Genomic DNA, 13,146 nt, shown 5'->3' with positions numbered 1-13,146 from the left:
AGACGCCAACCGCCAAAGTTTTTAATACAAATTTGCAAAGGGAAAGGACTTCGGGACCGCGGTAGCGACCGTTACAAGAGCGGAAGGCTCGTCCTGGGGTACATAATAATGATTGAATCCTTCAATGGCACTTTGGCGAATTCGTTATAATCTGATACCGCACTTGCGATAATCTGTAACATCAGCTATTTTTGAAATTTGTTATAAGTCAATTCGGAATTCGAACTTTAGAAGCGTAGACGGAAAACGCCAAACTTTTTAATACAAATTAAGGGATGGGATGTCGGGACTGTAGTGGCCGAGTGGCAATCGTTGGCAGAGTGAGCTCTTCAACCGCGGACGCATAATTAAAACTTGAATTGTCCTTCGGAGGCAGTTTTGTCGAATCCCGTTTTAATTGGGTACGATTCGACAAGTTACATGTACGTATATATATATATATATGTTGGCACACGTCAGGGATGGCTGAGCGGTAGTTTCCGTCATCACTCGTATTTGGTTGAACTCAGTTTATAAAAAGTCAATAAAACCTTTTGAATAATAATTATTGAAACTCAACACACACAACTTTCACAATGACAGGATAAACCGACAGTTTCGTTGCATATACCGACAGACCGACTGACTGACTGACTGACTGCCAGAGATTCACTGACTGAGACGGACGGAATGACTGTCTGACACGGAATGCCACGACTCTTTTTTGTTTTTTTATGATTGGAAGTTTACTGGTGGCCCGAAGGCCTTTCCAGTTTCACCAGGACAGGTGGGCGAGCAAAGGCTCAGCCAAGAGGGGTGGGATTTGCTAACAATTGCCCGAGCGCCTCCGAAGGAGACCTAACAACTCAAGAGCAATTGTTTCGCGAATGAATCTACTACCGGATCGGAATCGCGACCCGCTGAGAAGATCCGGCGAGAAACTCAGCGGGCTGATGCATGGGTTAGGTTGCACGTCGACCTCTTTGTCGAGTTCGACGAGTACGGTTACCGGGGTCCCTAAGCCTGCCCCTAGTATTAGAGCTGAAGGCATCTAATTCAAAGGTTATTGGATCTGATGGATCCGTAAGGACGTGTCTAGGGCGTCGACGGTGACTGGCTCCTGCATGATCAGGATTCGGGGAGTAGTCAGCGGCGGCAACGATAAGGCGATTATCATGACGCATAGCCTTATCGAAGTATCGTTCCGACGCTGACTTCATGTATTTCCGAATTGATTCGAGGCCCAGGTCGTCGTGTAGGTCAACGTTCCTCACGAACCACGGAGCCCCGACAGCTAACCTGCAAAAGCGGGATTGTAGAGATTGGAGGGTGTCTATGTGTGTGCGGGCCGCGTGAGCGAACACCACACTCGCGTAAGTCATGACGGGCCTTATGCAAGTTTTGTAAAGTGTCACCTTGTTCCGAAGGGACATTTTACTCCGCTTACAGATCATGGGGTAGAGTCTACCGAGAATAAACGCGGCACGGTCACGGACTGATTTTATATGCGGGCGGAATGTCATCGATGCATCCAGGGTAACGACCAGGTACTTGACCTTCCTGGCCCAGGATATGGGTTGTCTAAAGAGAGTAGTCGGGGGTGTGAGATTCCTCCTCCTAATCCGGGAGGAAATCCGTGTGGAGGAGGAAATCCGTGTGGAGCCACGACTCTGTCCACGTACCGCTATTTTATACTGTGGCGTTACGGAGTCTACCCTTCATTTTGTGATATTTATCAAAACAACATTTCATCATTTAAAATAATAATCAAAACCACCGTCTTAATATTACTAAAAGTCGTTATCCATGACATATATAACTATATATATAACTAATATATGTAAGCTTGTAGACTGTATACTGTGTACGTGGCCATAGAGTAAGATTATATATAAGAATGACATTGGCACTGACACACTCAGATAGAGAATTTGATCTTGACCGTGAAGTGATTTATGAAATATTGGAAGTAAAAAACCTTTAATTGTCGATTTTTCTATTTTTAGGTGAATAGATTCACAATGTGTAAATGTTTTTGAGTGTTTAATTTTATAATAACAATAAACTTTTCTATTTTTAGATAAATCAAATTTGCGTTATTTACTCCATTATCATCTAACATATTACATATATATACCTATATATATTATTTATTGTTGCACAAAACAAATTACAATCGTTACAGTACATTATTAGCTAAATCGTAAAAGTAGTACGTAAATCTAATCTGGATTGCAATCTAAATAGTATGTGCACTCAGCAAAACCATATTAATGTGCATTTTGGCTGTTGAAAACACAATTGAAATTACAAATATTGTTAAATAGGATATCCTTCACACATTTGACAAACCCCTGAGTCTAGGTTCAAAGATATCAAGGTTACCGTGACATTTAGCCAAATCATTATACTGCCTGACCATTCTTACCATAGGTTTATTATAAATTCTTATACTGGGTAGGCTGCAAAGGGTTTACTTTGAAAGCACACAAGCTTTTGTCGCTTATTCATTTGAATAAGTATGTAGTTTGAGCTAGGGTTATTTAGCTTTGTGTAAATTTGTTGATTGGTTCGAAAAGGAAGTTTTGTGAAAACATTTTTTCGAAATATAATTTAATGAATAGCTAATTAGTCTGACGTTGGTGTTGCTCCACAGGTGCCGGCTGGAGATGAAAGCGGCAGCTGTGATTGATTCGTGAATCTGTGACTTTTCTAAGCGGCGATGTTTTTCTGTGTCTTTTAAAAGTGTCTTTTGTAACGTTTTCTTTTTTATCGCTTAGATGGGTGGACGAGCTCACGCCCACCTGGCGCTGAGTGGTTACCGGGGACCATAGACATCTACAACGTAAATGCGCCACCCACCTTGAGACATGAGTTCTAAGGTCTCACTTAGTCTTGTAACAGTACAGTCCCGTCCTTCAAACCAAAACGCATTACTGCTTCACGGCAGAAACAGGCAGCGTGGTGGTACCTACCCGTGCGGGCTCAGAAGACGTCCTACCATCAGTAATTACGCAAATTAGAATTTTGCGGGTTTGATTTTTATTACACGATGTTATTCCTTCACCGTGGAAGTCAATCGTGAACATTTGTTGAGTACGTATTTCATTAAAAAAATTGGTACCAGCCTGCGGGATTCGAACACTGTCATACTTATACATACATGCATATAAATATAGATCACTTTAATTATTTAGTTAACTTAAATCGAAATTTGACTCTAACAGAATTTTTTTACCTTGTAATTATTGATGTCTTCTAGGGCTGGTGGATAAGTGGTCATTGAGACCCTCAGGTCATTGAGTGGGCATTGACCTGGAGTACAAAGTATTGAATGTTAAATCCAGATAAGATATACATACTCTTCTTTTTGTCTAGGTAGAGATCGTGCTTAGGCTAAATATAATAATAGCTATGTGCGTTGTGAGCTCGGAGGGGTTAGGATCACTGTTCCACACGTTTTAGCTGCGATCTCCAAAGGCGTCTCTACTTCATGTAGCGCCGGTCTGCAATTCACACCCTGTACCATAGCGGTAAACCGCCTCAAGCGATGTCTCGATTTATATATATGTAGTAGTTTGGCCGATAATGCAATTTATATCACTACCTCGTGTCGCAAACCGGCAATATTAACGTTAGATCGTGGGCTCCCGTAATGTCCTAACGATAGGTTTTGGGTCGTGCATATCTGTAAATAACATTTTCTATTAAAATATTTTTTGAAGTTATACTTCTTTAGGCGCGTTGTGAAAAATTTATGAGAGTGAAATTTTACGATGCGCGCGCACCGTGACACAAAATTAACAGAAATGAAGTTGCTCATTACAATACGACCGACGTAACTTGGCGAGTCTGAATATAGGTGCAGGTGAACTTTCCGAACCGTACCGAGAATTACCGAATTTTTACGATGTCATAAAGATGTTGTTTAATCGTTTTTTTTTCAAATTGATTAAAAAGAAAAAAAAATGTAATAAAAATAAAATATAACTTCTTACGCGCGTACATAAGTACACGCACCCTTTTTTTATTTATTGCTTAGATGGGTGGACGAGCTAACAGCCCGCCTGGTGTTAAGTGGTTACTGGAATCCAAAGACATTTACAACGTAAATGCGCCACCCACCTTGAGATATAAGTTCTAAGGTCTCAAGTATAGTTACAACGGCTGCCTCACCCTTCAAACCAAAACGCATTACTGTTTCACGGCAGAAATAGGTAGGGTGATGGTACCCACCCGCGCGGACTCACAAGAGGTCCTACTACCAGTAAATAAAACATTACACGCGCTACCGTGTATTTGGCACATACACATATTCATATTCATTGTCATATTCACTGTCAAACTTTTGCTGATGTTTAAAGTCTGTGGTCAAATTGCCGTTATATTAATATTGTTTGTCTTTAATATTATTTGTCTATAGTGTAGTCTTGGTGAAATCTATGATTATAGGAGTATTTGACAATAGAACGATAATAATATTCAAACTTATAAATTCAATTAATTACAGTCAAATTTCAACTACTGAAGGACCACTAGTAATTATTAACGCGTTTGAAAAGCTTGTGTTTCTCACAAATGTTAATATAGTTAGGTTCAGACATGATTGATTGACTATAATTATACACTACCAGTTCAACCCAGTGATCAAAATTCGAAATGTGTTTTTTTTTGTTATTTGTATTAATAAGAAAAAAAAACACGTGTGGCACTCGGGGACTGCCGCGGTAAAGCTTATTGCATAGCACTTTTTATCAACTTATACAATTATAAATAATTAGACAATAATAATTCAATATTAAAACAATAATAAAATAACACCACGCTAAAGGGGATTGCCCACTCTCCATAGTGTGCTAGGCCCAAGATGGACATCAAATATTACTATAAAAATGTACTGATTTAAATTCTTAAATGTATTAGATATCTAAAAAATATATTGAAATTGACGCCACTATTATAAAAAATATAATAAAAATAAAAACTCGTTTTGAGGTTAATTTTCTATATAAATAAGTGTCGGATTGTGAGATACTTCAAGAACTTTTCTTTTCTTAATGTTTAAGATGTTCCTAATGTATTTTTATCCAATAGGGTATAAAAACACACTTAATTCTTTAAATATCTATATTTTCTTCATCTTCATACACAATTAGTATCATCTAAAAATAGCAAAGGAGAGCATATACACGGTTTTAAATCTCGGTCAGGGTAAAACCACAATTCACACAATGTTTTTTAGTCGTAGTATGAAACGTTATTGATAAAAGTAAAATAAATCGAAGAAAAATCAAAACACATCCATTTTGTACGCAAGCACAACACTACAAGCAGCAAGCGAAGTATCAGTCAGTCAGATTAAATTCAGTGTTGTCAGTATAAAGAAAAATAATTACATGAAATTCATATATCGATTATTTTTTTAAATAACCGATAATTGATTTATATCTTAATCTTTTTTTTACGAGTACACATTATTTTTTATGTTTTTGTTTTAGTTGTACATATTTAAATAACAATACTGGTAAAGTTTTTTTTATTGCTTAGATGGGTGGGCGAGCTCACAGCCACCCTGGTGTTGCTAAGTGGTTACTCGAGCTCACATACATCTACAACGTAAATGCGCCACCCACCTTGAGATATAAGTTCTAAGGTCTCAAGTATAGTTACAAGTTAAAGTCCAATGGGTATGTCTTCGATGTTATTTTATGTGCATAAAATCCATTAAAATCGTTTGATTAATGATAATACTTAAAATGATTTATTTATATGTTTTATTTATATACTCAAAATATTTACTTCATACGTAAAAGGATTTGAAGCTGGCAATATTTTTCCCGCAAAAATAAAAATCCTTGTTTTTTCAATAGAGTTACTTTTTTTAAACTACTTATTGTAAACTTTAGTGGCGCTTATTTGCAAGAAAGTAAATGCATATTTATTTATGACAAAATTAATGCACTAAGTATTTTTTCTATAATCTATTATCCGCTTTGGGCCTAAAATGGGCCATCCCCTTTATGTAACAAAAGCAAAACATTAACTGTCCCCTTCACACTCATAAGCTAGACCGCGCGAGAGAGAGATGGGCAGAGTCTTCGTGATGCGCATGCAGTGCGACGTCAGGCCGCGCGCTTATTCACAAATACTACACAAACGCAACGTGTTAATGTGTTGAACGCGAGCTACATGGTAGGCGGGGTGGGGGGTTAAGTTTTATTTTTGTTACGGAATTTCTTGATTCGCCGCACCCAAAGCCCACGATAAAAGCTATGCAGTAGCTTATAACCTGATTATTTCCCATGATTTTATTCATAAGTATAACTATGTATTGCTATAAATCTTAATTATGATAGTAACAGCTCGTCAATAGCCACCAATAGCTAAAAACTAACAAGAAAATCGGTTGATAATTGAACAAAAAAAGGGTATTTAGTTGTTTTTTTTCTATTTACCGGTATTTATGTATGTGCAGATGTAATACCATGCATAATCAAACACGTTTTAAGGTAAAATGACAACTATCAATCAGCGATGAAGTGATAACGTCATTCGAAGGCAATCCGAAATGTGACGGTTTGAAAAATGCGGAGGATTCGTTTCGAGGTCCCTGGGCGGAGGCAATCAATCAATGAGAGAAATTGAGACTTCGAGAATTTTGTGAACGATCAAAGGCAAAGGCGGCAGCGTGTCCTTTTTACTGGTTTAAGTAGTCGATTGGTGAAGCCCTTGATGGCGATGGTCACCACTATATAGTTTTTAAAATATTTTAAAAGTTTCATAATTTACTGGTGGTAGGACCTCTTGTGGATAGGTATCACCAACCTGACTATTTCTGCCGTGAATCAATAATGCATTTCGGTTTGAAGGGTGGGGCAGCCGTTGTAACTATACTGAGATCTTAGAACTTATATCTCAAGGCGGGTGGCGCATTTACGTTATGGCTCCAGTAACCACTTAACAACCAGGTGGGCTGTGAGCTCGTCCACCCATCTAAGCAATAAAAAAACACTCTTTATAAAGGCAAAAAAAAATGATCATAAAACCTGTGACTTGCACCTCATAGACGCTCTGTTCCTCAAACAGACATTTCCGTTTAATAGTCGCCCATTAGCAACACAAACACTGAACACTGTTTTTCTCGTTTTTAATTTAATGGAAAGCACACCTTACTCTACAAAAACAAAATTTGTTCCTTATTTCAGTGGGCCGATAGCCGTGGTTTTTATAGACGGGTAAACGATCTCGCGGCCCATTTGGGGTTGAGTGGTTATAGGAGTCTGTTGGAATCAACAACGTAAGCCGTCACTAACCTTAAGAAGACAGACCTAAATCTCAATTCTATAGTACAACGTCTGTCTTATTCTTTAAAGTGGGACGTACTGCTTCATGGTAGAAATAGGCAGGGTGATGGTACTTACCCGTGCGGGCTCACACGATCTCTATCACCAGTAGATAGGAAGACTAACTCTTGGCTTGCTGGATTATAAGTTCTTAACGAGCAATTAGCTCATTTTGTTCGATATTCTAGAATAGTATATAATGGTTTCCTTATTGGAACTAGCTCCTAGCTTTTTGTAACTAAACTAAATACAAAGTCATAATCAAGGTTTGGCGGTAATCAAGGTCTAATTAATAAACATATAATCATATTGGGTATGTAATCCAGAATAAATAAACAATAAAAAAAATAATTGCGTTTTCTGTTATATGTATAATGAGAAAACAACATTTAAAGCCTTTAATGTAATAAAATTAATATTTTTAAACAAATTGAACTTTCTTTTTACTGAAGGCCAAACTTCACTGAATGACATAAAGAAAAATCCTTTTTAGAAAACTAAATAGTTTTAGACTATGAAGGTTTTTCTTTACGTCCTTAGATTTTTTATGGCCTTTGTATACGAGCATACGGTCCATCTGACGGTGAGTGGTTACCGTTGTTTACGCACATCAGCAAATCCAGGGGCACAGCCAAGTAGCAGCCTAACGCTATAGAAGAATAACATAAAATCCCATTAAAAGAAATTAAATGAAAAACTAGCACCGCAATTTGAAGATGCAATTTCCCTCAGCTAAAATTGTCGTAACGAAATTCACTACAAAACAGCTACAACCACGAATCCGGCTAGCTCTAACACTCGTACTGAGAAACGTAGTTTGAAAAACGTAAAAAAAACCCATTCAAGTGAGATGAAGCTGTTTGAAGATGGTTCTGTACTGTTTTAAAATAATAAATTGCTTACGAGTTTTTGTTTTTTATATCAAGGATAGGATAGCCGTTCTTCGGGTGCAATGTACCAGGCTAGGGTTTGATTCCCACTCTGAATCAGCATATTGAATGTAAAAGTTTAAGGTTTGTTTGTTTTTTTTTTATTGCCCTTGTAGGCACATGAGCATACGGTCCACCTGATGGTGAGTAATTACCGTCGCCCGTGGACTTTGGGAATGCCAAGGGCAGAGCCAAGCCGCTGCTTACCGCATTTATTATAAGTCAGTTTAGTAAAAAACATCAAATTCAAGGGTTTTGTGTATGATAATTAAGACACGTGTAGAACCCTAACTAACCGTTGAAAAACCCAGCTGAATATGCATGAACTAGGATTACTGATAGAGTTGTGATGCAGCGACCAATGCGAGTCTATGCGAATGATATTCTCTTTGAGAAGCGTTTTGAATATCAAACTTGTTGCCTACTGAAATTCGATACTCGTACGGGACCTAGTATGATAGTGATTTCGAAGTATGATTTATTAATCAACAAACGCCTTAAATACGAGTAATAAATGTGGTATTTGATATTGAAGATTCGATTACATTGTCTTAAGTAATAAATAACTGGCCACTAAACAAAGAGACATTACTGTTTTGCTATTAAAATTGGTAGGAAGATGGTACTTAGTTTTGCAATTCATCCTATCACTAGTAATTAATAGTGCTGGTTTTAATTTTCTTTCATTATGGAAATCGTACGCAAACGTGTAAACTACTTAGATATTTCCTTGGAATTGTTGATTGCAAGATTTTGAATACTAGCAAATTTCACATAGCCCAATGATGAATAGCGATAACACTGGGCGCTGTGTGATTGTGCCGATGTTACTGTTACGCCGGTAAGAGTAACGCCATCTATCGTCGAATAGTCGAACGAATATCGATGGAGGGATCTCGTAGCACCTAGAACGCTCGAGAAGCGCGACGCCATCTATCGTTAGATAGCGGAACCACAATACTCGAAATGTGTGGAATATTCTCGATAATTCTAGGGACGTGGTATCGGCTATAAAAGCGTTGCAGAAATGGCACGCAGTCAGTTAGTAATCGGAATTAGGTACTCGAAGCGAAACAGCGAACGGATCACCTGAAGCGAAACGGAAGAAGCGAATTGAGAATTTTAAAATGTTTGTTGAGTATTTCAAGTGTTGTAAGTGTAATACAGTGTTAACTTGTAATTCGGTAGAATTTTATTTATCCCGAACCTCAGTGCGTAACATTACTATCACTGTCCAAATCTAATCCCCACAAGCAAGTACTATTTTTTTCTAAAGCTACATCCAAAGCGAGTGTTCATTAACGACTTCCGTCTAGACTTCATTGTGTATGAGATGGATATCAGCTCGCTTATCTCCAAAAGCACTAAGCATAGGGCGTGTCTCAGCAAGCATCAGTACTCACAGCCTTAAGAGCGAAGCACAATATAATGGCAAGCCCTCAATATAAGTTCGCAGGAACCATATTAAAAAATAATACGTTTTTATTAGATTAATGTGTATCTATTTATCAATGTATTAAATAAGGGAAACTTTAACATAATATTCATAAAATTTCGATTAACTTGTAAATTTGCACACATTTCCAGAACTGATGACCGATGGAATCAAAAACTAATAATTTCTATTTCATCTTGTTGTTCAAATGAGATTTTGTGGTTATTAAACTTTGTCATTATGTTATTACTTACTTATTTAGACTTGTCGTTTTAAATGATTCCCTAATATTCGGTTTAGATATAAATGAATAGGTGCTTTTTCAGTTTGTCAACATAAATATAGGTACTATTTATTAGGCTATCTAAACGTCAGGATCGTCATCAAAGCGTTGCACGCCGCCTTCTCCAAGACAGCAAATTATATTTGCTCAGAGTTTGTGTGCTCGCCTCAACGTGGTACCGATAAACCTAACAAAGTTTACTTAGTAGGTGACGAATGCAAGATTAATTCATCAAACTATCAAATTACAGCCACGTTAACTGTTATAAAGATCAAAATACGTGATAGTTATGGCTCTAATAAAGAATTAAACTGGTGGTACGACCTCTTGTGAGTCCGCACAGGTAGGTACCGCCACCCTGCCTATTTCTGCCGTGAAGCAGTAATGCGTTTCGGTTTGAAGGGCGGGGTAGCCGTTGTAACTATACTTGAGACCTTAGAACTTATATCTCAAGATGGGTGGCGAATTTATGTTGTAGATGTCTATGGGCTCCAGTAACCACTTAACACCAGGTGGGCTTTGAGCTCGTCCACCCATCTAAGCAATAAAAAAATATTAAAATAATAATAATAATTATACGTGATATATTGTTCGTCCTTGGATTTTATGAAGCGATGTCCACCTCTGAGCTGGTGACGCTTCATATTACGTCGTACATAAGCGAAGAGCTAAGCCGATTATGTAGGAGCAAAGTGTCTGTCGACTAGTAAACTGACGTGATGAAAACCGGTCGCACATTCTAGAATTATATCACTTAAATAATCTCTAGTGAAAGCTATTTGTTTAGCCTCCATTGGCCGGTGAGAAAATAAAACATTATATTATCAAACCGATAATCTATATATTAATAGGTGAAGCAAAAACTTAGGATCCCTTTTTACGAAAATTGCGCGAACGGAGGAGTATGAAATTTTCCACACTTATAAAGAATATAGAGAAGAAGTGCACAATGCTAATTTTTTTTTAAATAATGCATATAAGGTACATTAAATCAATAAAGAAAACATTACACACACTACATACTATGTATTTGACGCATGCATACTATTTATTGTCAAACTTTTGTTCATTACGTCTGTTGTCAAATTGAGATTAAATATTGTTTGTCTTTGTTAATATTTTTTATAGTTGTAGTCTTGGCGAAATTTGTGATTATAAATACAATCACAATAGTGTAAAAACTTACAATTCCAATTAATTATAGTCGAATTTCAACTACTGTGGGACCTCTAGTATACATAAATGTAGTGATGTAAGGTCATTTTTTATTTTAAAATCGTACTTACAGCTACAATCCAACCATTATACAAACCACCACATATTTTAAAATGTGGTGGTTTGAGATATTTTACGGTTCTCCTCGTGATATTTAAAAATATAATATTTTGAGAGGATACTTTTTATGATAAGCTACTAAAAAATATGTGTATGCGATGGTAAAATTTATTTCAAAAATTATTAATACAGTTCATCCAATTAAAATGTCCCGCACTGTACAATACCTTCTTAGATAAGGCAAAGAAAGGTATATTAAGGCAGAATCGTCTATAATGCGATTTTCTTCAGATTAAACATGTCTTACAAAAGGTCGTCTCGCTAATATTACTTAGTTAACGAACACTATTTTGTCGGTCCTTCTTTGTAAAAATTATATGTTCCCTAAAACGACTAATGATTGAACGAATTAAAAACTCACATGGTTGGCTACCACTATCCTGCCTATTTCTGCAATGAAATAGAAATAGCCTTCGGTCGCAGTAATGGGGCTTGAAGAGTGTGAATAGACGTTATTACAATTGTTTTTAAATTGCCCTTGTAGACAGACGAGCATGCGGCCCACCTGATGGTGAGTGGTTACCGTCGCCCATGGATATCAGTAATGCCAGGGGCAGAGCCAAGCCGCTGCCTACCGATTTTCGAAATTTCCAGACCAAGATCGACATGTTATGTTCGATAATCATTTAAAATAGGTAGGCCTGGGTCACCGATGTGACGTCGGGGGACGAATAGAAGAAGGTAAGTTAGGAAACATAGGTGTGGGTTCTACTGAATATTATTACATTATGTGATTTTAAATCTATCTATGTATAATACAACAATACTGAAGTTTAAAGTCGTCGTGGCCTAAAGGATAAGACGCCCAGTGCATTCATGTCGAGCGATTCGATTAGAGCGGTGTTCGATCCTGCATTTCAATCAATTTTTACAATTAAACTAGCTGACCCGGCAGATTTCATACTGCCTCAATCGATAAATAAAGGACCCTTTGTATAAAATAAACTTAAATCATACACATCAAAGGAAAAACAAAATTTTTATTTTTATTTAATACCGAGCATACTCATATTTATTTACCTTTTAAACCTTCTCTTGACTTCCACAAATAATTCAAGACCAAAATTAGCCAAATCGGTCCAGCCGTTCTCGAGTTTTAGCGAGACTAACGAACAGCAATTCATTTTTATATATTATTATATAGATTAAATAAATATGTACTCTAACAAATTCACGATTGACTTCCACGGTGAAGTAATGTCTTGGACATGACGTGGGGGGAGCTAGAACAGACTGCTCAAGACCGATGCAAATGAAAAATTTGATTCGAGCCCTACACCCCAGCAGAGGGTAATAGGAAAGAATGATGATGATGACGACTGGTGGTAGGACGTCTTGTGAGTCGGCACGGGTAGGTATCACCTTGCCTATTTCTGCCGTGAATCAGTAATGCGTATCGGTTCGAAGGGCCAGCGGAGCAGACATTATACTGCAAAACTGAGATTTATAACTCATGTATGAAGGTGGGTAGCGGCATTTACGTTATTGAAGTTTATGCTCCGGTAGCTACTAAACCAGAGGGGTTGCAAGCACGTCCATATAAGCAATAAAAAAATTGCTCCCAAAAATAGCCCACTATGACAAAAGATATTTTTGTGTTTGTGTAGAGTATGTGTGATACTGTGAGATACTGTGAAAGCCCGCATAAAAGCGAGTCATATCGCGGGGAAGCAATGTTAGATTTCGCAGAATCTCGACATCATTGCAAAAAGAATTTACTCACATACACATAGTTGTTTTATTCCATCGTACTTTGACTTTATGAGCTTGAAAAGTTTCAAGGATTTTATTTGCATTTCAAATCTGAACCGCATCAGATGAGCTTACTTTTGAACCAGGGAG

Source organism: Bombyx mori, chromosome 15 (assembly GCF_030269925.1).
Source record: "Bombyx mori chromosome 15, ASM3026992v2".
NCBI lineage: Eukaryota > Metazoa > Arthropoda > Insecta > Lepidoptera > Bombycidae > Bombyx > Bombyx mori.
Note: the sequence above shows the minus strand (reverse complement) of the source record.